Source organism: Lissotriton helveticus, chromosome 8, assembly GCF_964261635.1.
Source record: "Lissotriton helveticus chromosome 8, aLisHel1.1, whole genome shotgun sequence".
In the NCBI taxonomy this organism is placed as follows: domain Eukaryota; kingdom Metazoa; phylum Chordata; class Amphibia; order Caudata; family Salamandridae; genus Lissotriton; species Lissotriton helveticus.
In genome coordinates, this window is record NC_136069.1 from 1,545,950,704 (window position 1) to 1,545,976,140 (window position 25,437).

Sequence of the window (25,437 nt, forward strand, 5' to 3'; positions counted from 1 at the left end):
TTCGCTCAGCGAACGTGCACTTGGCCAGGTGCCAATGACGCGGCACGGTCACAAACCAAACCCGCGTCTCCAAGGATCCTGTGCGCAGCAGAGGCATGCGCGACATTCAACTTCCTGATCCCTCCTGCTGGGACGCGCGAACAGCTGGGCGCGTGAAGGGGAAGCCTTCATCACACTTGCTCATTTTTGTTGATTATGTGTACTCAATGCCTGCCACACATTTAGTGGTGCATTTTCCCCAGGGTCTAACAGACATGTTGTCCAACTGTGGCCAGCGATATAAAGATGACTAGGCAGATCGCTCACATTCACTATATCAAGGACAGAAACAGGAGACAAGCATATCCTTAACACTTCACCCCCTCCCCAAAATCAACAGAAAATAGAATTGACCTTAAGGCAATGAACAGGATCTAGTGAGCTACCAGCTTCGTCAGTCACCCTCACAGCTTGGCTTGTCCCCTCCTGTGGCCCTGCCACAAATGTCATCTGAAGACTTCCAACTATAAGCGCTGGAAGTAGGGGTGCTTGGGGTGTTGCAGCACCCCCAGAATAACCTTGCCAGAGTTCCAAAGGTGAATAAGCAATAAAGATGTATGTACATTTAGTTTTTATCTTTTAACATTGGCTGTGCGTCCAAAAACAGAAGTCAAATGTCAGGCTATGTCTTCCAACAAATTGCTTCTTGTTCTTTTAACATGGAGATTGGTCTTTACTTTTCTTTCTCTGACAGCAGCGCGAGAGGCTTTTGTAAAGTGAATGATGTGGCAATCTTGCTGGTGCGAAAGGAAAGGCTGCAAGATGTCAACACAACAATATTTTATTTCCACCCATTATCATTTGTGCGCTGTATAGTTGTATAAGTAAAACTATGGCTGTGCCAAATGAATGAACATTTAAATGAAAAATGTGCAGACTGAAATGAGAGGGCGCTACCACATCATGCTTTAGTAATGTATTTGCAACAGTGTGCTACAAAATTCACCACAAACTACATACGACACCCACACCATTCTCTTGCTGAACGCGTGGCTCATTTGCTACACTCGTTCTTTGTGTGACGCTTGAGTTTTTCACAGTCCTTAAGAGTAAAGTGATGTAACCTTGATGGCAGCACCCCCGCTCTGAAACTGTTCCAGCACCACTGCTTACAACCCTCTTCCCATGTGGAATATCAGTGAACATTTTCAGTAGGCTGATGCAATCAGGAATGGACATAAACCCAACACACAAGGAAAGTGAACAACAAAATCGTCCGAGAGCAGTGGTTCTTAATTTGTGGTTCGTGGAGGCCGGGGAGGTGCTGCCAACTCAGGGGGGACTACCAAAATGTATAAAATTAAATATTAGCAGATTATAAACCATATGGAAATAATAAAGCACATTTTAAAATATAAAACACTGCTATAAATGTGAAGGAATTTGAAATTAGAGGCTAAAAATACAATTGGAATCCTTAGCAGGATTTGTGGGAGTAGCACAAGTACAGCAAACAGAATATGTATGGACGATGCATGGCCTCAAATGAAGCACCTACAAAAGAGTGTATATATTAGTACCAAAAAAAATAAAGTGGTATCCTAGAGTCTAGCATATCTCTTTAAGAATTAAAAACTAATTTAGAACCGCTCTGATCAGCTATTTAAATGTCGATTATTTAAATATTTTGTTTGTAATTTTAATAGAACAATTATTAATTTGTGAATGTTCTTGATGTATGCTTTTTTCAGTGTTTTGTATATTAATTTGAGGTTCACATCATAGAAATTGCTTGGATCAGGGTCCCAGCTTCCAATCAGGGGTTACCCCTAAAATACAGTACTGATTCAGAGGGGGTGCCCAGATTCCAGTAATGATTCTGGGACAGAAGTCAAAATGTCAGGCACCACTGTCCTTGAGAGCTCTTTCAGTATATTCCCCTGACTGTATGCCTCAGCATTTTCCATCTCACTCACAGCCATCTTCGTACCGCGGGCGAACATCTGCGGTAATATGGAAGGTGTCCTTGAAGTGCACTCTTCCGTGTGCTGATGAGAAGCGTGCTTTACCAGAACTACAACATACCAACCCCTGTTTGGTTACAACTGTTGGGTAAACTATCAAAGCTAAGGAGGCCATTAGGATGGTGGGCGGGTCGCCATATTCCACCGCCCGCCTACCGTTTCCCCCTGCCATATTACGAAGGCGGTAGGGACCCCGGCGGATGGAAAGACCATCCAACGGTTTTCCACCGGTTGGACAGGCGACCGGGCGGAAAGGGCTTCAATATGGTGACGGTGTCTACAAGACACCGCCATCCATATTAGGATGGGCAGCGGTGCAGGGCTTTCCATGGCAGAGACCCGGCCATGGAAAGGCAGGCGGAGTTGACTTTTGGGGGCCCGTTGCGGTTCCCCAGGGTTTGGGGGGGTTGGGGTGCACCCATTTGCATGCACCATGTGGCAGGCACAGGGCAGTACCTGCCACATTGTGCATACAAATGCACAACATGTATATATTGCATTGTGGCACGTGCTGCTTACAGCACCGCCTGCCACAATGCAATATATGCAGGATGCCACTGTGGCGGTGGCGTCCTAATGGTCACAGCGGGACCGTCGCACCTCTGGCGGACGGTCTCGTTCACCGTTATGGTGGGGGGCGGACTTTGTCAGCCCGCCATCGTAATAGGGCCCTAAGTCTCTAATGCTGGGATTTCTGGGGAACCCTACCAAAGACTGCATAGAGTGGGACAGAGGCCAAATAGAAATTATGCACATCATACTCTGTAAACAGGCACTGAAGCTCCCCTAGAAAGACACTATTGACACCTGACCAGAAGAACCAGGCCCACATCCACTCCAATGCGACAGAGAAAAAAGGACTGCAAACTCCAGTCTGGTGCTGCTTCCTTGTTAGTCTGTGATGCCCTCTTTCAACCTTTTTAGGTCTCGCCTGTCGATGCGCATGCGCATCGAGCAAGGCGAGAGTATTGCGAGTTATCCACTCTTTATCCACACTGCAAGGAATCGTGGCGATTCCTTGCAGTGCCCGTGACTTTTAAGGTCAATGCGCATGCGCATTAAGCTTATGCGCATGCGCATTGACCTTAAAAGTCACGGGCGCGTGCATGTCCGTCTTTGTTTACCGTGTCGCATTTCTCCTCCCCCCTCCCCTCTCTTCCCTTCGGCTTGTTTGTTGATTTGACCCGCTCCGCCCCCCTCCCCTTCCCACCGTGTCGCATTTCTCCTCCCCCCGCCCCTCTCTTCCCTCCGGCTTCGTTTTTTTTTTTGTTTATTTTACCCGCCGTGTCTCCGATCCTTTCGCTTGTTTATTTGAATGAGCGTTTCCCTGGCTTAGAGCGGCACCCAATTCATGGGTGCCTTACTTTAATGTATACAGATGCTTGCTCTCCTCCCTTTGTGAGTGTTTCTCTGGCTCAGGCAAGCATGCTGCTGGCTTTCAGGTTCCTGTAGCTGTACCCTTTACATCCGTGTTCCTAACCTTACTGCTTCAGACTATTAAGCCACCTTCACACCACCAGCCCCCTTTAGCAGCCCACGCATGCTCCTCCGCACAGAGGTTCCAATCACAGTAACTGCATGCCACAGCTTCTTCGTAACTAACGTCCTCCTGTGCCGTGAACCTCAGAGAACGAACAAGAAAGAGGTTACTGGAGGTTCTTTCAGTGGGTACACACTCTCCCTGAAATCTCAGCTGAGGGGCACCGACAGCGAAACTGGTTAATGCAATCTAGTAGCACAATTAGGGGAGTGATGATCATTTTTATGTGTTGATACATTTTAATTATTCAATGAAAGTTTTACTGCATTTTTTTTTTTGTTGGGTAGCTTCATCATTAACAATGGCGGCGCGTGCCTTTATTCATCTTTAATAATGGCGGTAGCATGCCTTTCTTTTGTTCTGCGCGGCTCGCCCATCTCTTTATTTACTTTGCTGTCATTCAGAAGCTGTCAGTGGTGGCCGCTGTTCAACAGCCTGTTGCGTTTTTGCGGTCACAGGAAACAAAGTTCCAAAACGTTCCTGGGGCCGTAATCGAAAAATGTCATGTCAGCATTAGGAATAGGCGTGGCAGAAAGCAGCATAGCTTTTTCACACCGCCTACAATGTCTCCAGCCTTATATCTGCTTTATTCGCTACAATCAGCAAGTCATGAATATTTGTTGGGCGAAGCGACATTTAACGCTTTGCAGTGAGTTATAGTGCGTGTGCATTTACACATGGGGAAGGGGGTTGTTAAGCGCCTGCTGCACAAAACATTGCTCTAGGAGCGCTGCGCAGCAGACAATGGAAATCCGATGGAAGTAGATAAGCACTAATCACTGGTTACATTCTCAATGGCTCCCAATGCTGATAAATAATGTTTAATATTTGTTATCAGACGCCACAGTGGAGCCGCTGCAGTTCTGTGTTCATTTCCACACAGAAAGCCGGCCCTCTTCTTTCTCTCACTAGCTCGCCTCCAACCCTCATCTCCCAATGTAATTTCATGTAATTCTTTTAGTGAACGACTTTATTACAATGATGCCAAATCCACGATAAGAAGACAAGCAGGTTTATTGCAGCACAGCTAAGGCGTCCGCCCAGGTTGATCTCCAGATGCAACTGGAGATAACTGAGTGGAATATACAGTTACAGGCACTCCATTAAGAATGTAGAACGCCATGTGAAAATACACAGAGCGCACAACAACCAGGCCTCATCAGCTGTACCTCAAAACAACCAGGACTCATCACCCCTCTCTCACAACAACCAGGCCTCATCACCCCTCTCTCACAACACTCACTCTCACTCACCCTCAACCCCTCAGCCTCACCCTCACCCTCACTCACCCTCAACCCCTCACCCTCACTCACCCTCCCCCTCGACCCCTCCCCCTCAACCCCTCACCCTCACCCTCACTCACCCTCACTCACCCTCAACCCCTCACCCTCAAACCCTCACTCACCCTCAACCCCTCACCCTCAACCCCTCACTCACCCTCACTCTCACTCATCCTCACTCACCCTCAACCCCTCACCCTCAACCCCTCACTCACCCTCACTCTCACTCACCCTCACTCAGCCTCAACTACTCCCCCTCACTCACCCAAAACCCCTCACCCTCACTCACCCTCAACCCCTCACCCTCAAACCCTCACTCACCCTCAACCCCTCACCCTCACTCACCCTCAACCCCTCACCCTCACTCACTCACCCTCAACCCCTCACCCCCTCACTCACCCTCACTCTCACTCACCCTCACTCAGCCTCAACTACTCCCCCTCACTCACCCAAAACCCCTCACCCTCACTCACCCTCAACACCTCACTCACCCTCACCCACCCTCACCCTCACTCACCCTCAACACCTCACCCTCAACCTCAACCCCTCACCCTCACTCACCCTCACTCCCCCTCACTCACCCTCACTCTCACTCACCCTCAACCCCTCACCCACCCTCACTCACCCTCACTCACCCTCACACAGTGCAATAGTTCTCAGACCATTTCAGTTAGAGCTTTTAGAAATGTTTATGGCTTTTTTTATTTGTAATACTTTAGCATTGGCTACAGGAAACAAAAATGCTAAACATTGACAAAAAAACCCCATAAACAATTCTAAAAGCACTAACTCTAATGGTGCGAGACCTATTGCATTTCCAATGCTTGTTATCTTTGGTTTGTGATCACTAACCTTGCACTTGGTGATATGAACCTTTGTTGTGATTCCTGTACCATGGTTAGGGTTTTGGTTTTACTGCTTCTTCTTTCAAATATGTAACATTTCAGGTTTTTGTTTGGTTGGATTTCTTGGTAGGATGTTTATGTCAGTTTAACAGCATTAGTTAGGTGTTTCAGTTGTGTGACTCTGAATTTATTTTGTTTTCATGGGTAGTGTGCTAGTGTGGGGGGGGGGGGGTCTTCCAAGGGTGTTGTTTGTTGTGTCATTTCACTGAGCTGGAAGGACAATGGAACTGAATGTTGTTGCTGTTCCTCTTCACAAAGTGCATCTGGAATTAGTCAACAGAGTGACCAGGGCCTTTGGGTAAACAAGATAAACTTCCTCATACTTTACCCCAGATGAGCAAACAGAACATTGCCGGGAATTTGCCTGCAGGATCACTGACCTCATGTTGTTTGAACAGCAGCGTGAGGGCTGCATGCTTCTGGGGGAAATCCAAGAGATGGTTGAAAAATTAACAAAATACCTGTGTGTCTGCAACCATCAGGACACAAAACTATTATGCAACCATGCTGCAACATGTACAAACTGGTAAAGATTTAGCAACTTCTAGTAAACCCATAAATCACGCCAATAACACATTATTGTCCTGGGAACCCGTGATCTTTTGCTCCCAGAAGTGTCAAATGTCCCAATTTCGTGCAGAACAGCTTCAAACCAGTCTGGTGCATGCTGAGATTAAGCCCACACCAACAGTGTTAAAAGTGTAACTTCAAGTCCCAGAATGCATTGTGCGGATTACCATAAAGTCATGAGTAAAGTATGACCGGAGGGATCCAGTATAAATGCGAGGATTCCAGTATAAATGTGTTTGGGGTTGCCATGGGGCTGGAAGGCAGACACTGACATCTTAAGGGTGTTTGGAAGAAAGGGCCCGAAGAAGGTAATCTCAATTTACCGATTCTTAAATACTAAATTATACCGATTCGGTATTTAGGAATCGGTAAATAAGATGTAGGTAAAAAAAAAAAATAAAAAAAAAAAAAATAAAAAAAATAAATAAATAAAAAATCGGTAAAATTTACAGATTCTGTAATATTCCTTAGGAATACCTTCCCATCCATTCCTATGGGCCTGAAGGCCCATAGGAATGAATGGGAAGCCATTCACTATTACGGATTTGGTAAATACCGAATCGGTAATAGCAGGAGTATTTTCAAGGGTGGCAGGGTGTCATATTGACACCCTGTTGCACCCCTGAATCGTGCATGTGTGCCCATGTGGCGCACATATAGGGCATGTATGTCTGCCAGATGGCACTTTGAAAAAAAACAAATAATTGCTTTTTTAAAGGTATTTGGTATTTACCACCAACATGTAGTTGGTGGTAAATAACGAATCCTTAAAGCAAAAATGCACTCACTTAAGTGATACCTACATAGGTTTTAAGGATTCGGTAATTTACCAATTCCTTAAAATAAGGAATCAGTATTTTACTGATTCCTTAAAATAAGGAATCGGGATTTTACCATTCCTTAACCGCATGTGTGCGGCCGTTTTTCCCCGCTGTGTGCGGCATTTTTTTAATTACCGCGTTACATGACGAGCTCAGCTCGTCATCAGCACACGGTAGGTAACGCTGATGACGAGCTCAGCTCGTCATCAGCATGGAAGGGGTTAAAATAAGGAATCTGCAAATGACTGAATCCTTATTTACAGCCTCCTACATTGGAAAGGGCTAAATACCAGTCGGTAACGGGAAATTCACCTATTTTCTGCAGTTACCGACCGGTATTTAGCTACCTACATCTGGCCCATAGTTCTGTATTTGCTCTCTTATAGTTTTCAGTACTTTGGGAAAGAATGCATTTGGACCTGCCTAAGGCTTTATTTTTGGCCCTTTTGGAATATTAGAATACACGAGGATGTCTTCCAAAGTATATAGTCAGAAGAAGATGAGTGTGTTTTTCTCTATTTCCCATCATATGGACAACAGGTATTTAGGCAGCACAGGCCTTTCATTCATCCCATAAAATATGTGTCCAGAGAGTCCTGTTGCATTTGTAGTTCAACGTGAAGAGTAAGGCCTCAGCAGATCACGGTGAATTATCCCATCCAGTGCTTAAGACGATGAAGGACCAAAGTGTTGGCTTACAAAGCACGGTTAACACAGGCTTAAAATGCATGACCTTAAAGATATTAAAAATATAGCTTGACAGGAAGAAATGCAAACATTTATTTTACGTAGTAAGAAGGTGTCTAACTCTGATTCCAGATTCATTGAGGCCACGAGACGCTTCATCTCGCACGCCCGCATGTGGTTGTAACATTACTCTGTAAACCATACACACATAGCTGCCAATATTCAAATGTAGTTTTAAGGCTATGAGGACCAGCCTATTCTTCTATTCTATGTCACATCTGGCACCAAGGTCCAAGTTGACAATACAACCTTTAGAAGACCTGTTTGAGGAGTAACAGCACAACCACACAAAATAGCTGTAAAGACATCGAGAAACTAAAGGCGAAAACCAAGCTTAGTTAGGTCTGCCCTGAACTTTCTAGCTGGCCACGATCAGTCGGATATGCCTGCGGGACAGCGGGTCACTGAGTAACTTCATAGACTTTTCAGATCCAATCTCACAGGTTTTTTGGACTGGGTTCACAGCCCTAGCCCACTTGGTTCAGAGTTCTTTGTGGTCAACACTTCGCTCTGATCCGGATGGCCTTGCATTGCTAATCACTTCATACATTCCTCAGTACTGTCGTATGGAATATCCTTTCTGCTGGGTGTTTCTGTTATTTTTGTTAGCATGACTAATGTTAACATTCAGTTAAAATAATATGGCTCTCTCGCACACACGTGATGACCAGCATCATCATTCAGAATATCAACCTTCTAGACACGAATCCCTGAACTTATGCACTTTTAAGAGTTAGTGACCTTCATGTTGGCATACAATTAGGCCTAGTTTTGTTATTTGTATGCTTCATGTATGTATTACTAAGAAAGCTCTGACCGACCGTTTAATGGTGGATGGGCTCATCCCGTGGATCTAGATTTTGTGTATTCGTCCACTAAAATAATTATCTTTCTGGTTTGGCAGCATTTGTGTGGCCCCTAGAGTACGGACCCCGAGAGTAAAACTGCCTATTAGTAGCCCTTGTAGACTGCGTCTCCTTTGAGACAAGCGGTTGTGCTTTTTGGCCTTACACCATTGCCACTAGGGACCTCGTGTATCATTTTGCCACTATATACCGCCTTGCTTTACCTTCTCGAATCTATACGCGACATGGTACTGATGCCCAATCCCGGGTTCATCCCAGCCAGAAGCACCACCCAGCATTCCTATCTGTAGTTACCATTGAAGTATATCAAACCATTGGTTGTACTGGTTGTGCATCAAGCATACCACTTCCCTCAGATTGCCTCCTGCCACTGAACAATCTACTTATACAGCGCCCTGATGAAGCAATCTTTCACTCTCCAGTTACTACTGAAACGCCCATCAGCGCTTTTCTGCTGAAATATATATTCATGATTAACTGAGTGAATTTGATCATATTGAGTATTGTCTTGTTTTCTTTTCCTCTTTGTCACGATCATCTATTGTTCATTTGTGTACTGTGTTAAGTCCACATTTTTTTGTTAACTTGTCTTATGTTCATATGTTTTTCTAGATTATGTGCTAATTAATTTTTCTATATATGTTTTTACTTGCCAGTATGTATACACAATGAGATTATTTATGTAAAAAAAAAAAAGATTTATCAATTGTTATATATTATTGAAGAATAAATTCCTTGAAATCATTGGACTGTTGGACAATCCTGTATGTAGTATGGACACTGCTGTATCTTAATTAATTGCTTGGAGATGGTATTTTATGTATCGTATGGTTTTACCTGCCTCCTTCACCATTTGTATATAGATTTATAAGGGACCCTCTAGTTTACTTCCAAACACTGGCAAGCCCCTCTCTCTAACAGGACCAAGTGTGACCTACCATGTTCAGCCGTACACGACCAGGCGCGGCTCTCTAGTCATCTTGACTTCCATATTCCTTGCTAAAGTAATCATTTTATTAGGCCGCTGTTGTTGGATTATGCACATAATATTCCATGTCTCAAAAGTCAAAATACAAAACAAAACAGCATCACTGAATGTAAGTAAATGTGTTTATTTAACAGTTTTATACAGAGCTGTCGGAGTCAAGATGGGAGATTGTCAAGGGCGGCTCCTCCGTTATAGCGTAGGAGCGTTGACCCGCTGAAATGCCCCCACATATGAAAAATAAAAGGTTAATGAAGTCCATTACCATTTTATTTTTTTGTCACCCATTCCGGAACGGAGTGTCAGGATGGGGCTGGGAGGAGGAAGGGCTGCCTTTGTTTAGAGTGCCCATGTCTCATGGGTTGGCCGTATTATGACGGCCTGCCACAGAAGCGCACTTTAAAACTCTCTAACCCAGCTGTCTTAAGACTTAAGTAGACTTTGTGTAATTTTGAGTTCCGCGGAGAACGCGGAATTGCCAAAAATTGGCAGAATTTTTTTGCTTGTTCGCGCTTGCATGCAAACAGCGTTCGTGAACAGGAAAAAAACATCGCGAACGGGCGGAACTAGCAATTCCACGTGTTCGTGGAACTCTGAGTGCTCGTGGAGATTTTTTACCATTTTGCAGAGCTTTGCATAGCGTGACTACGCAAATTCCACCCACCCCTAGACAGCAGCACCAGGATTGGTTAAGAGAGTTAGCTGGGGCCCTGGAGTTACGAGGGAAGACCAGAGCGAGGACGAAGCAGCAGCAACCATGGTAAGTACATTTTTTATTTTATTTACTTAATTGTTTTGATTTGGTCAAACCACCTACCCACCCACCCACCCACTTGCCCGCCCCTCCACTCGCCGAAGTTAGCAGCTGCCACCGGAGATAGGTCTCTGTGCAGAGTTACTACCATGGAGAGGATAATGCTCTTCACAAATACATCGTGAAACAACAGCGAACATAGTAGAAGCAAACCAATGGAGGAAAACGAAAGAGGTTTGAGGAAGGGACATGGGAAGAGAGCTGGCTACTTTAAGTTTGCAGAAGATGAATTAAGAAGCACTGGTTCGAGTAAATGTAAGCAGTTGATTTCCGGAAGAATGGCCCGCTGGGAGTGCTGGGCGCGAGTACATAAAAGCAATCGAACGGTTTCTCAGACTTGATTGCATTTTTTCTTACTCATAATTTCAAGTGTGAAAGTTTCATATTTGTTTATTTCTCAAGATGAATAAAAACATGTAATTAAATATATGTAAATCATGAGAGAACTGGACTGCATCTCAAACCCTCCATATCTGTGAGAAGCTTGTTTCAAAGCATGGGTGCACAGAAGGAAAATACTTGTTTTCAGGTTTTTATGGTTAATTTGAGCAAAGATCATTAACTTTTAATAAAAAAGTAAACACAATAAATACTTAAATACAGGAACCTTTAGTCTGCTTGCCTCATCCATTGACCTGCTGCACTGGTGTACACGTGTTGCTTTCTACCCACACAGCATACAGCACAGGGTCAGCCCAGTGCAGCCATTGGCTGATCTTACTGTGATTGTATTCTGTTCTTGCACAATATGCACATCCGCCAAATAAGTAGTCCCCTTCAGTGTCAGGGGCTACTGGTGCTCAAAGGAGAAGGTAAATCTGAGGCGCAAGGGGAATACGGGCGGCGGGGTCAGGAGTGAGTTTGGGGCAGGGCAGGCCCTTCAATGCCAGAAAAAGTGCTGTCTTCCCCCTGTAGTTCTGGAGGGTTTTGGGCAGTGAAGGCAGGGCTATGTGTCTGTGCCCACAGCTCTCACCTGGAGAACCACCAGTTTTACTGGGTGAGGATGTGCACCTTGTATAAATACTATGGTGTTTTCGGGCCTGATATTCCAGGGTCTAGAAACACTGGACAACTAATTGAAGCGGTACCCTCCATGGGGACCGCCCTGCCAGACTCCTGATGAGAGCCTGAAGAGGGAGCCATCCAAAGCGACCTGATGCCCAGCTGGCACCGCCTCTAAAGTGGGACCGGTATCACCATGCCAACCTGAGAAGCCATGGTATAGGGAAAAAACAACAGGAGTATTACCCGTAGACCAGGTTTGTCTCACTATCACGTAGTGCACAAAACCCCTTGGGTTGCCACCGCATTATATGCTTCAAGTGCTGTTTCTCCAAACTGTTTTTGTCTGTTTTGAAAAAATTACCCTTTAATATATGATGCTATATGCACTTTTGAAAAACGAAAATTCTGAGTCTCACTTCCTTTATGTCCAGATCCTTTGTAATGTCTTGTACATGCAAATGTTTTTTGGTCAGGTGAATCCGATTGAGATATTGTTGCTTTATACGACCTGAGAAGCAAGCATGAAGGACTAAAGCCAATGTGCTTCGACAGGCACACTCCTGCGCTTCCAGGCACTGGAACTGGACACAATGAAAGACATGCAGCGCTGCGAAGCGGTCATGTTGGAGCTGAACAAATCAAGAAACCGAAGAAGTAACCCAACAGCTGCTGGGAGGGGGCTGCTCTGATCTGGGTTATGCACACTACTGCTTTTACACTGCGAGCGCTGCACGTGCAGATCTCTCTCTTCACAACGACGGCCGCGGATACAACTACCAGATACACACAAATAGATGAGTACAAACGCTCAGCTGCAGGCTAGAACTTCCCAGCTGGGTGCAGGAAGGTGTGGAGTCCTCGTGCACTCACTCCCCGCATCGCCTCTTTCTGCACCTTGGCATGAAGTCAGTCAGTGGAAGCAATGTCACGCCCAAGGCAGAGCATAATTAATATTGGTGTATGCTGTGAATAAGCACAGAAAATAGATAATAGAGGAGCGGAAGTAGAATCTTGTGCTTAAACATACGGGACTGGGGTCAGAGGCCATAGGTTTAAATGCCAATTCACGCTTAACAATATTGATTAAGGGGTAGCTCTATGTACAGTCAAGCATACACCCAATTTATTACACAGCGTTTTACAATAGATCAGGTTACAAGAGCAATATTACATATAATGATAATACATAGGATTTGTTTTAAATAATCTGTCCCTGATGGAACTTGTGGGCTCCATTGAAAGGATTAATAATCTCTCACCTTACGCCATTGGTGGATTGGTGTATAATTCCGCTTTCCTGGAAAAGCAATCATTGAAGTGCATCGGGGACTCATTTACATCTCAATCATAACAAACATTGTGGCATTCAATTATTTGTCTTCTATTTGCATTCTATACAGAAATCAATCCTTTTTTGCTACCGATTTTCCAGCAAAGTCAATAGGGCTGTCTTTAATGTGAAAAACAGCATTCATGAATTCCTGTGTTTATATGCCTTGCCACATTACAGACAAGCCTACTGGCTTTACCAATACTGGTCTTGATATTCATGAATATAGGCTAGGAAGTAATCGGTTTGTTTAGTTGTGCATGGCTACACTGCTCTCAGATGCCCAAGATTCAGTGACTTAGTTCACCATGAGTGTAGTAAATGAGTGTGTGGAACCTGCTTTATGTACTTTCGCCTCTGCAGCAAATTGATGATGGAACTGTCGTCAATGTGCACAGTATCAAGGTGGATATGTGATGGATCCCTGAAGTATGCGGTGTCAACAACATTCATGGATAATATTGTGTGACACGTGCCCGCCCCAGGCATACACAAGGAAACCTACCTATGGCGATCGATACAGGACATGGGAACTAGCCCATATAATGTGGTCTGCATGCAAAATATGCCCATGCGTGTAAGGAGACATGGTTCAGGATGTGGCATTGGTGGTTCCTGTGGAGCAGTGTTGGGGACAACTGGGTAGGACCTCTAGAGCCTGGCACTGAACAGTGTAGTAGGGCATAATATGGCACTGGGCAGTTAATGTCCCATGGACTCATAGGTGGCGGAAGAATCAATGCTTTGGTTCCGGAGAGCTGCGGAGAGACTGCGGGCCATGTAGCAGGACCATGGATGAGAGGGACAGTGGTGAGGAACTTAAAAGCAAGGCAAAAGCAGCCAGCCAGCTTGGGTGGGATCCCAAGCACTGTCTTAAGTCTGGCAGACTTTCAACCTCATCAGAAATTCAACAAAACACAGTGTTTGCAAACTTTGCAATTTGCCTCCATCCTATTCTGTACTCGATGAAGTATGTATGATTGTTAGGCCATCGGGGTTCAGTAATGTTTTTGTTCTGCGCAACTTGCTTTCTTTTGGGTAAGTTAGAAGAGTTCATGACTGAACAACATGGCTGCATACAGGAAACTCAACAACACCCACACCAATCATACCAAATAGCAAATCGCACCTCGGTGTCCCAATTCTAGGCAAAAGGGTTCTTCTTTGCTGGTAATGAACTGAAGAAGGTAAGCAGTATCAACTTTCGGTGAATATCTTTCAGATCCCATATGACCTAGAACCTTACATAGGGTAACCTGTGGAACAAGCCGAGAGGAAGAGGCAAAGGGGTCTGCAATGATTTGTGAACAAACCTGGCCTCGACGCATCATCCTAAGTAGAAAGGATCTTCAAGACAAACATTGCAAGCATTCTCCTTTATGGAATAGAACAGTGGGGTGCTCCAGAGAGCCAAGGAGACTGAAAAATCACAAATGACACATGCTGGAGGAAGATCTTACACCTTCCCCAATGATTCCTGGGTGCATGTACACAGGAGGACTACTGCAAATGTCCTCTAGAACCAGCAGCCGGAAAGGGCTATTTGAATTGCAGCCTCAAAAGTTGTATCATCCTAAACAAATTGAATGGATAGAACCAGTCACTATAGCCCAAGAATCCAGAGCTCAGGCAAACCCCAAGATGGAAGCAGACGAGGATGGAATTCTGAAGGATCTTGTTAAGCAGTTGTAAAATCCCCTATCCACAGAAGCAGCAAGCTAACAAAAGGTAGAGGACTGCTACACAAGGAAGCCAAACCTCAACTGAAACAAAATGTGGCTTATTCTGGGTTCATTACATGGTCAGGAATATTCAAAGGGTCACCAAACATGAGACCATAGTTGAAGATCTAAGGAGGACACTGAATACGCGATCCTGGAAACAGCCTCCTTTCTGCATACAAGGTGCGTAGATAGAGACAAGAATGCGAACAAAAAATAATCAACACAGATGGGAGATTAAAGAAGACCTTCACGCTCCTGTTGTAAAAAAAAAATAAGTGCACAGGCTCTTGTCAGGATGCAAAAAGAACAATTGATGGACAGAATGTAGAACAATGTCATACATTCTCCCCAGTACAGAGATCTGGGCCTAAATCCATAGTTTTTTTGCTCACCATGCCATTCCAGTTTGGACCCAGCCATTGGCAAATCAGTCTTGACCCTGTGCCCAATGAGAACAGTCCAGCCGAGACTGCTAGGCCAAGTCCTCCCTGGACTGGAAACAAGCATCCTAGGACCGGTTTCGGGCTTTCAGCCCTCATCAGCATGGATAGCTTGACTCCAGTGGCATGGAGAGCAAGGGACCCACGTCTGGGCATACCCGTCCCTCTCGGGGTGACAAATGCAAAAAGAATAATTGATGGACAGAATGCAGAACAATGTCATACATTCACCTCAGTATAGAGATCTGGGACTAAATCCATTGTTTTTTTGCTCACCATTCCAGTTTGGACCCAGCCATATGCAAATCAGTCTTGACCCTGCGCCCAATGGGAACAGGATGTGGCTTATTGACTTCAGAGCTGGAGAACCAGGTTGGAGTCTCGGCGTCGGGTCAACATCATTGTGATTCTGGGCAAATCACTTAATCTCTCGGTGCCTGCCAAAAATGAATGTGTCCTTTACTGGTGCTCAAGCTCCGATGTTGATGATCAAGTACCAGTGCTGAGCACGGGAAACCACCAGCTCAAATTAAGCACTGGTGGCTGTTCGTCAGAATAGCAAGCACATAAATACTGTAATATAAAAATATCATCGAGAGAATATAGATTATCAAAATAGCGTATAGCAAAATATAAATAGGTAAATAGAGATGATGAACTCCACATCTACATACCTCGAAGATACTTATATTGCTAATATATGTGGAGTTAAAAATAGTAAATCTGTTCTTCACTGTACATACTTACTGAGTGGTGTCTTTATAAGTAAATTTTAGGGGGGCACACATTAGCCACAGATCAAATTAGAGGGGCCACCTACAATGTTGCAAATATGTGTGTTTTTCATTTGTATAGTTCATATTGAATACAATTGCATCCTTAATATGTTTTGATGAGCTTATATTGCTTGGAGATAAAGATGTTGCATGATGTAATTACGTGTTTTGTTTCTCTGTTAGTTTTCTGTTATGTTCAATATTCTTTCATTGATTTCCATTTTTTCCTTATGTTGATCACATATAGGTCATCAATAAAGATCCCTATAAATAAGGAAGTTGACCACAACGATTTCCACGGTTTAATTTGCCCACTATAGGGCAGCACGGTAGGAAGTCATCAGAGTATCTGAAGATACAGTAATATATTCGATAGTGAGGTGAAAAATTGAGGTAAAAATGTAATGCAATGATTCTTATCCCACTGATGAGACATAATATATAATGTATTTCACCCCAATAAACAGCAGTGTGATAGGATCTTACTTATCTGTTGGTATAACAATACACTCGATGTAATGAGTTGCAATATTGTGGCAAAATGTAAGGATTAAAAAATAAAAAGTGAAGAGGTATGAACTAATAATCATTCAGCTTTCTTTGATTACTCAATTGTTTTTTTTGTTAAATAGGATAAACCAGGCTTTGAAGGGTAGATTGGGTAACAACTACAAATTCCAGAACACTGCGCAATAGAAATGGTCAAAGCAGGTTGTGTGTGTTTGTTTGCAGCACCTATACAAGATATATAACCCAAAGTACCGCCTTCCATAGTAACAAATGTAGAACAGGAGTGGTTCCCCTAAGTATCAGGTACTGCACAAAAAGACTATGTGCATATATTATATATATATATATATATTCACTGAAAAAAACATAGGTTATAGACCATATATAGTTAGGAATTAGCATTTAAAAAACCTTATTTTACTCACACAAAACCATTGAAATTCCATATATAGTTAGTTGCACTAACTATATATCGCGCACCCGCAATCCACTGCTGATGATGTCACATATTACATCATTCATGACATGGTCAGTGACATCACTGATGACATCACTGATGACATCTCAAATGACATCACTGATGACAACATCCAGCGACTGTATGTTTCTGTTAAGTTAAAATATGTCTTACATATTGAAGAATGAGTGGATGTATAAGTGTCTGGATGAAGGATTTAGTAGGTGCATGACTGACTGTATAAGTGAGTGATTAAATGTGTCTCACTGAGTGCATGGGTTAGTGACTAAACTGTTTTAAATTGTGCATCATTGTGTCTGTTGTTCTGTAATCTGATGCATGTGTTGATCATTAGCTATATGACTAACTCTATGGGTTATTGATTGGTTGCCCAAGTATTTGTATGGGAGACTGAGTGTGTGTGTCTGGGAGGTGTATGACTCTGTGCATAGATGTGTGAGCAGTTGATTCACTAGATGTATGGGTTCAAAAGTGCATATGGAAACAGCTGTATGGGCGGTTGACTGTGTGCATGAGTGTATTGGTGAGTGAATGGATATCTCAGTGCTACATGTCAAAGTAAGTACATATGTAAAACACAGTACATGTGAGAGTTGACATATATAAATAACTGTGCATAAGAGCCAGTGAATGTGTGAGTGGCTGTATGGATCATTGTGACCTTGTATCAGGGATTGTATAACAGAGTAAATATTTGTTAGTATATGTTTTAATAAGTAGGGTGTGTATAACTATATAGTTGAGGAAATGGAGGTGTGATTGATTCTTTGCAAGACTGACTAGGTGTGTGAGTAACTCCATGGATGAGTGACAGTCTGTGAATGTCTGTTTACACTGGGTGTATCTAAGGTTATATTAGAGTCTGAAGAGGTTCATCGTATCATCACATGAATGATGTCATCAGTGATGTGATCAGTAATGTCAAATGAGATGTCATCAGTGATGTCATTTGAGATGTCATCAGTGATGTCATCAGTGATGTCACTGACCATGTCATGAATGATGTAATATGTGACATCATCAGCAGTGGATTGCGGGTGCGCGATATATAGTTAGTGCAACTAACTATATATGGAATTTCAATTGTTTTGTGTGAGTAAAATAAGTTTTTTTAAATGCTAATTCCTAACTATATATGGTCTACAACCTATGGTTTTTTCAGTGAATTTCAATGGTTTTTTAATAGCAAATATCATAAGCTGTCGAATGTCAAGTACGTGGTAAGTAAAAACATTTTCGTGTTTATGCACACTGATCTGCTTTGAATGCTGCCCCCCCTCATTTCTATTAGGAGTACTCTCTCTTTGCAGATAGTGAAGGGTAGTTAACGCAGGCCTTTGCCCCCGTTGTAATCCGTCGTGCCTGCTTCTCTCTCCATTTGATTGATTGTTATCCAAGCATTTACTGTTTTAGAATTGGTTCTCTTTGGTTCATTCTCTATTTACAAACAAGCACAGAGTCGCAATATTCTGTTTAGTCTTTGCAGATAGTGAAAAATTGTGTAAAAAAACAAAAGGGATCGAGCAAAATCAGTAGGCCACTAATGGGATTTCTTTTTGACCTCGCTAAAATAGAAACATTAGGAACAACCCCTCATGAGAAATACGAAACTAGTGAGATGAACTGAACTCCACACCATGATGGCTGCAAGACAGCTCGGCTCCGCCACCCACCCCGCCCAAAATAACGATAAACTCTATGCAAATATTACAAATATATACAACACACCAGCAAAGTAACAGGGTAAAACATTTTATTAAATAACTATTTACATAACTATTTTATACTTTTTGTTGCCCGATCCGGCTAGCTCAATCGATCGAGCATGAAACTCATGCACTCTGATAGTTCAAAGTTTTGAGGAGTGCTTGTTAGACTGTCTGAAGCTTATTTGCACCTGCTACAGCTTCACTATTCTCAATGTAAGTGGGGGCTGTTTGAGGACGTGACTGCATTTGAAAACAATGTGATGCGGTGCCTCCCTGAAACGCTTGACGGAGGCCCCCGAGGGACGGTGTGATGGCGCGGACTCGGAGGGGGCGCTTGGCTCCGGCCCCCTCCCCAAGTCGTGTTGCCCTGGTGTGGCCTGAGATCGCCCCCGACATAGGTGGCCGGCTCCCGGGGTTAAGCGGAACTTTTTGGCTTTTGGTGACTCTTCCATTCTGGACCTTGTCCCACAATCCGTTTGACCTGAAGACACGCTGTAGTGGGGCGCCCCTTTACCGTTTCAGTTGCCATTCCGCCCGCTTTTGCTACACTGTGCCTCTTCCGCTATTCAGCTGTTTACCGCCCGCTCTTGCGACTACAGCGTTTCGCTCACCATGTAGTTGAGTTGCTCCCGCTCTTGCGGTGCAGCGATAGGCGGCTGCCACAGGACTCTCAAAATGGCGGCCGGCTCTTCAGATTTGGGCGTGGTCCACTAAAATGGCCCTGCGACACCTTGGAACTCGGACGCTTGTCTGCTAGGGCTTGGGCTCCATTCTCGAAAGCGTCCCCTCAGCCTTGAAGATTTTACAAAAGTCTTGGGGGCCCCCGACTCCCGCAGGCTTCTGGTGGGGAGCGGCTGCCATGATTGCTCGTGGAATGGCCACGACGGAGCTACGAGATGGTGGTGCTCTCATGCTGACGCCAGCTTCAGTCTGAAACATCCAGAAACACTGTAGACTACCAATTCGATCAGTTCCGGTAGCGCCCCAACGTGACCCGGTAGAGAAGAACTTGCCCTCCCCTTTTTGACTGATGGTTCTTGTTGCCTGTCCCTTCTGTTGTCATTTAACAGAACTATTTAGCCTGCTGAAAGGGGTTGTGTTCCGACCGCTGGTTGGTGGAGACATTTTGACTATATTCTGGACCTGCGTTGTCGCGTAATGCGTCATATGACGCGCCGCGTTAGCGCATCCGGAAGTGCTCCGATGCGCGAAGCGCAGCTTCCCGGAAGCGATCCGGGGCGCGGCGCGCAGCGCGTAACGTAAGCATAACAGGTCATGTGACTTGTTAATAAAACTTTTCATTGGTTCATTTTACTTTTCTTATTCTAATGATGAAAGGCTTGGTCATATGACCTAAAAATTACACTTTTTATTACTTTCGAACATTATTTTTTCTTAAACATATATGTTATAATGTTCCAGGCTAATGTACTTTCCCAGAAAATTTACAACTGTCCTGCAAGTAAAATATATTCCTTTTTCGAGAAATAGGGCGTTTCTTCGTCCCATGACGGAGCCGTTGAGCAAAAGAGGCTCGGCCTGCTGTCTTAGTCGCCGATACGCCTGAATATCAGATTCTTATCGATCACTTTATGTTGCAGGAGTAGAAAACACAACAGCCCTTGACCATTTATCTTTACTGCGTACCTGCGTATTATACCTTTTACCGTTCATGTAATTGGACTGCTTTATTTCACTTGCCTTTTACTGATTCGAAAACAGTGACTATTATTAAAAACTTTACCAATGTAAATACTACTACCATGTTTTCTTTTAAAAACCTTTATTGTGAAAATGTCAGTATACAAATACGGGCCTATAAGCACGTGGGCCGGCCACGGAGCAAACTGTAATCGTATATGATGAGGAGACATTTACACTGTAGAGGAACGTAACGGGCGGGCCATTAGGTTGCAAGAACTAAGGTGTCTAACAGTTGCGGAATCGGTGAACGTACATTTTATAATTAAAAAACGACAGGGCCAGTTACAATAAAATTATCTAGATATACATTTGCGGGCAAGTACCATGGGTGACGTTAATTCGAACTTTCAATAGTACAGTAATCAATAACACATCAGAACTTAATATCAATAGGGATGTCGAAATATTCAATCAATTCTCGTCCCCGCCCGCCATGTGCTTCAAAACTGCATACGTATCTCGTGATATCAAGGTTGTGCAACCAGTACACAACAAGGAGTTACGAGTCCCATTTATTCCGGCGCCATTTTGGGCGAGGACGGGCAGGTCCAGGATATAGTCAAAATGTCTCCACCAACCATCGACTATGATGATGTTCATATGCTGTATTTATTAGAGTAACACTCATCTGTCCACATGAAATTTATTTGCCACAATTACCATAACTATATTTTTTTTCAGTTCCTTTGGAGAGTACATCGTGGCAGATGAGGCAGGTAACGTACCGGGCATTTACCTTTTTTGCATGTAGAGGAAAGGAAAAAAAATTCGAGCGTCCGAGTTCTAAGGTGTCCCAGGGCCATTTTAGTGGACCAGGCCCAAATCCAAAGAACAGGCCGCCATTTTGAGAGTCCTGTTGCAGCCACCTGTCGCTGTAGCAGCAAGAGCGGGCTAAACTCAGCTAGACGGCGCTCCATTGAAGTAACATAGACTTGCTGAGGATCTTTCATCTTTTCAACACACACCAGTGCGGCAACTTGCTAGACACCACCTCGGTGCCATCCTGATCTCGGCGCCCCACTGCAGATGAAGTGGAGGGAGAGACTCGTTTGCGCCGCCTCCCCCCCCGCTTCTCAGAACTCTCAACTATGACACCACCTCTGTGCCATCCGGATCTTGGCGCCTTGTGCTGGTTCCGGCCTATTCACACATCGGTCCGCTACTGACGCCACCTCACAGGCCAACGGGGCGCCCCACGCCGACTTTCGGCGCAGCATTGTAGGATGGCCACACCAGTGCGGCAACTTGCTGGACACCACCTCGGTGCCATCCGGATCTTGGCGCGTTGTGCTGCCTTCGGCCTATTCGCACATCGGTCCGCTACTGACGCCGCCTCATCTTGGGGGCGACGCACAGCATCACATTGCTTTCCAATGCAGTCAGATCCTCAAACAGCCCCCACTGACTGACGCGAACTCACAGGCCAACGGGGCGCCCCACGCCGACCTTCGGCGCAGCATTGTAGGATGGCCACACCAGTGCGGCAACTTGCTGGACACCACCTCGGTGCCATCCGGATCTTGGCGCATTGTGCTGCCTTCGGCCTATTCGCACATCGGTCCGCTACTGACGCCGCCTCATCTTGGGGGCGACGCACAGCATCACATTGCTTTCCAATGCAGTCAGATCCTCAAACAGCCCCCACTGACTGACGCAAACTCACAGGCCAACGGGGCGCCCCACGCCGACTTTCGGCGCAGCATTGTAGGATGGCCACACCAGTGCGGCAACTTGCTGGACACCACCTCGGTGCCATCCGGATCTTGGCGCGTTGTGCTGCCTTCGGCCTATTCGCACATCGGTCCGCTACTGACGCCGCCTCATCTTGGGGGCGACGCACAGCATCACATTGCTTTCCAATGCAGTCAGATCCTCAAACAGCCCCCACTGACTGACGCGAACTCACAGGCCAACGGGGCGCCCCACGCCGACTTTCGGCGCAGCATTGTAGGATGGCCACACCAGTGCGGCAACTTGCTGGAAACCACCTCGGTGCCATCCGGATCTTGGCGCGTTGTGCTGCCTTCGGCCTATTCGCACATCGGTCCGCTACTGACGCCGCCTCACGTGCCAACGGATTTTCTACGCTTTTTATAGCCCTATGCCGCATAACAGGTCATGTGACTTGTTTATAAAACTTTTCATTGGTTCATTTTACTTTTGGTTTCCTAATGATGGAAGGCTTGATCATATGACCTAAAAATACACTTTTCATTGGATTAAAACATTTTTTTTTCCCAAACGATGAAAGCCCCACCTTGTTTCTGGATGTTTCAGACTGAAGCTGGCGTCAGCATGAAAGCACCACCATCTCGTGGCTCCGTCGTGGTCATTCCGCGAGCAATCATGGCAGCCGCTCCCCACCGGAAGCCTGCAGGAGTCGGTGGCCCCCATGACTTTTGTAGAATCTTCAAGGCTGAGGGGACGCTTTCGAGAATGGGGTCCAAGACCTAGTAGACAAGTGTCCGAGTTCCAAAGTGTCCCAGGGCCATTTCAGTGGACCAGGCCCAAAAAGGAAAGAGCCTGCCGCCATTTTGAGAGTCCTGTGGCAGTCGCCTATCGCTGCACCGCAAGAGTGGGCGCAACTCAGCTGAATGGCGGATTTTGGCACAGTGTACCAAAAGCGGGCGGAATGGCAACTGAAACGGTAAAGGGGCGCCCCACTACAGCAGACGAGCCTCCACCTGGGGAGGCCCGTTTACGCCGCCTCACCCCCCCCCCCTGGGCGCCCCACGCCGTTATTCGGAGCAGCATTGTAGGATACCAAAACCAATGCGGCAACTTACTGGACATCACCTGGGTGCCATCCACATCTCAGCGCGTTCTGCTGCCTTGGGACTATTCGCACAACAGACCGCTACTGACGAGGCCTCCCCCCGCACCCCCCGGGACGCCCCACGGAATGGCAACTGAAACGGTAAAGGGGCGCCCCACTACAGCAGACAAGCCTCCACCTGGGAGGCCCGTTCACGCCGCCTCACCCCCCCCCCCCCGGGGCGCCCCACGCCGTTATTCGGAGCAGCATTGTAGGATACCAAAACCAGTGCGGCAACTTACTGGACATCACCTGGGTGCCATCCACATCTCAGCGCGATCTGCTGCCTTGGGACTATTCGCACAACAGACCGCTACTGACGAGGCCTCCCCCCGCACCACCCGGGACGCCCCACGCCGTTTTTCGGAGGATACCAAAAACCAGTGCGGCACCCAGGTAACATCACCTGGGTGCCGTCCAGAACTCAGCACGTTGTGCTGCCTTGGGACTATTCGCACAAAACACAGCTACTGACCATTGTTGCTTCTTTTTTTAAAAAAATGTTTAAATGTATTTACTGTTTTTGTTGCGTTGTATATATGTATAAGTTATTAAAGTTTTATAATCCTACTACTTTGTTGGAGTGCTATATATTTTTAATGTGACACATAATTGTAAAAACTTTGATGTACAAAGAGGCATCCCTGGAATCTTCCGCTTCAGGCTCGGTCCCCTCCCCAATCACAATACAGGATGGTTTTCAGATAGTAGGAACGCGTGTGGTGTGACGGATCTCATCGGGTGGGGGCCTTGATCTACTGTAACTCCTTTGAAGAGGGGTGATTCTTTACAGCTGGGGCCATAAACTACATCTGCATGGCTAGGTGATAGCCTGGGACCGGCCTGGACAATCGGACACAGAGGAAGAGGAGTGTCAGAGGGTGCGCTAGTGAATAGGGCGAAAGGGAGGTGTCGGGTGGGCACAGGGTGTGATTCTCAAGGAAGAGCAGCGCAGATGGGGGGAGGTTTATTGCCCATGCATAAGACAGAGAGCGGGGGTGACCAGTGCCTGGGGGAGATGCTTGCGAGGGTGGGGACCCATGCTAAGGATCGACAGCGTGCAGAGAGTGGGTCTGGTCAAGGCATCTAAAATGGCTGCCGTGCACGACAAAAGTGTGGCATTTGAAAAAAGGCAAGATGGCGCAGACAATGTTTATCAACACTTCCTGATTTCCTTCGAATCGAACGTTAACAGACGTTATCTCTCCCACACTACCGGTCCCCCTGGGCTTAAACGCCGAGATGGTAGGGACTGCATCCCGTGGAGATAGGCCGAGACGTCACTCAGCAAAAAAAAAAGTCTATAAACATACAATAAGTTAAAAGTCAATCATTCTTGTTTCCTTGTAGTACGCTCCCCAGTCCGCTTTCCGTTACGCGTACAGGGCGCACCCCACGATAAAAAACGAAATTTTTTTTTTTTGCCCCGCGGGGCCCTTTTAAAGCCTCCACATCAAACCTAGGGGGTCAGGGAGGATCTACTATGCCCCCTTATGGTCATTTGCCCCTTCGCTTTGGCCTCCTCTTGTCTCTCGATCCTACCGAGAGACAAGATGGCGGCCGCTACGGACTGTTTGGAATGTTTACAGACACCGGAGAGCCAATCAGCTTCGTTTCGCAAAGCTCCGTAACGCGAAAAGTACGCGAACCGGATCGCTGCCCGGAGCGCTGTTACAGATATATATCTTTTTTTGAACGTTAATTTCTCAAAATCCACTGGAGCACATATATTGAGACCTAGCAAAGGCACATCGGGCTAACAGTCCCTACAATTTTGCCAAGTTTCGTGCAAATCCATTTAGCCGTTCGGGCTAAAAGTGAGGCCAACCGCCCTATGGAAATTAACATGGGAAAAACGCGTTTTGGGACCCCCCTTTTTTCTCGGCCCCCCCTTGACGAACCCCCCCCAAATTTTCAGGGGCTGCTCAGAAACAAAATGTTCCATTTTCCTGAAAATTTAAGCCAATTCCGTCCACAAACGCCAAAGTTATTAGACATAGAATTTTCAAAAATCCCATAGAGAAAAAATCCTAACTATATATACCTACTGGCGACCGCCAGTAGGTAATATATATATTCACAGAAAAAGCAAAGGTTATAGGGACGTTACAGTTAGGTTGACGTTTTACACACACAAAACCAAGAAATTCAGCAGTTATACTTATCTGAAGAAACTATAACTTGTGCCATTAAGTAATTTAGGGCAATGAGCCATAGTTTCTTAACATAAGTATAACTAGAAGTAAAACTATAACCACTGAAGCTCTATGGTTTTGTGTGGGTAAAATTTCAACCTAACTATAACGTCCCTGTAACCTTTGGTTTATTCGGCAAATTTCTACAGTTTTTTCTTTTAACGCAAAGTAATAGTGGGTGAGGGTTTTCTTTCCCAATTGGGCTATCGATATGTGGGTA

The 25,437-nt window shown here is 45.4% G+C and overlaps 1 protein-coding gene across 1 annotated transcript in view; it reads right to left on the reverse strand.

Moving 5' to 3' along the window:
- GDPD5 (glycerophosphodiester phosphodiesterase domain containing 5) overlaps nt 1-25,437 on the reverse strand; it is a 931,881-nt gene that overhangs the window by 611,694 nt on the left and 294,750 nt on the right. The gene's annotated exons all lie outside the window — the stretch shown is intronic.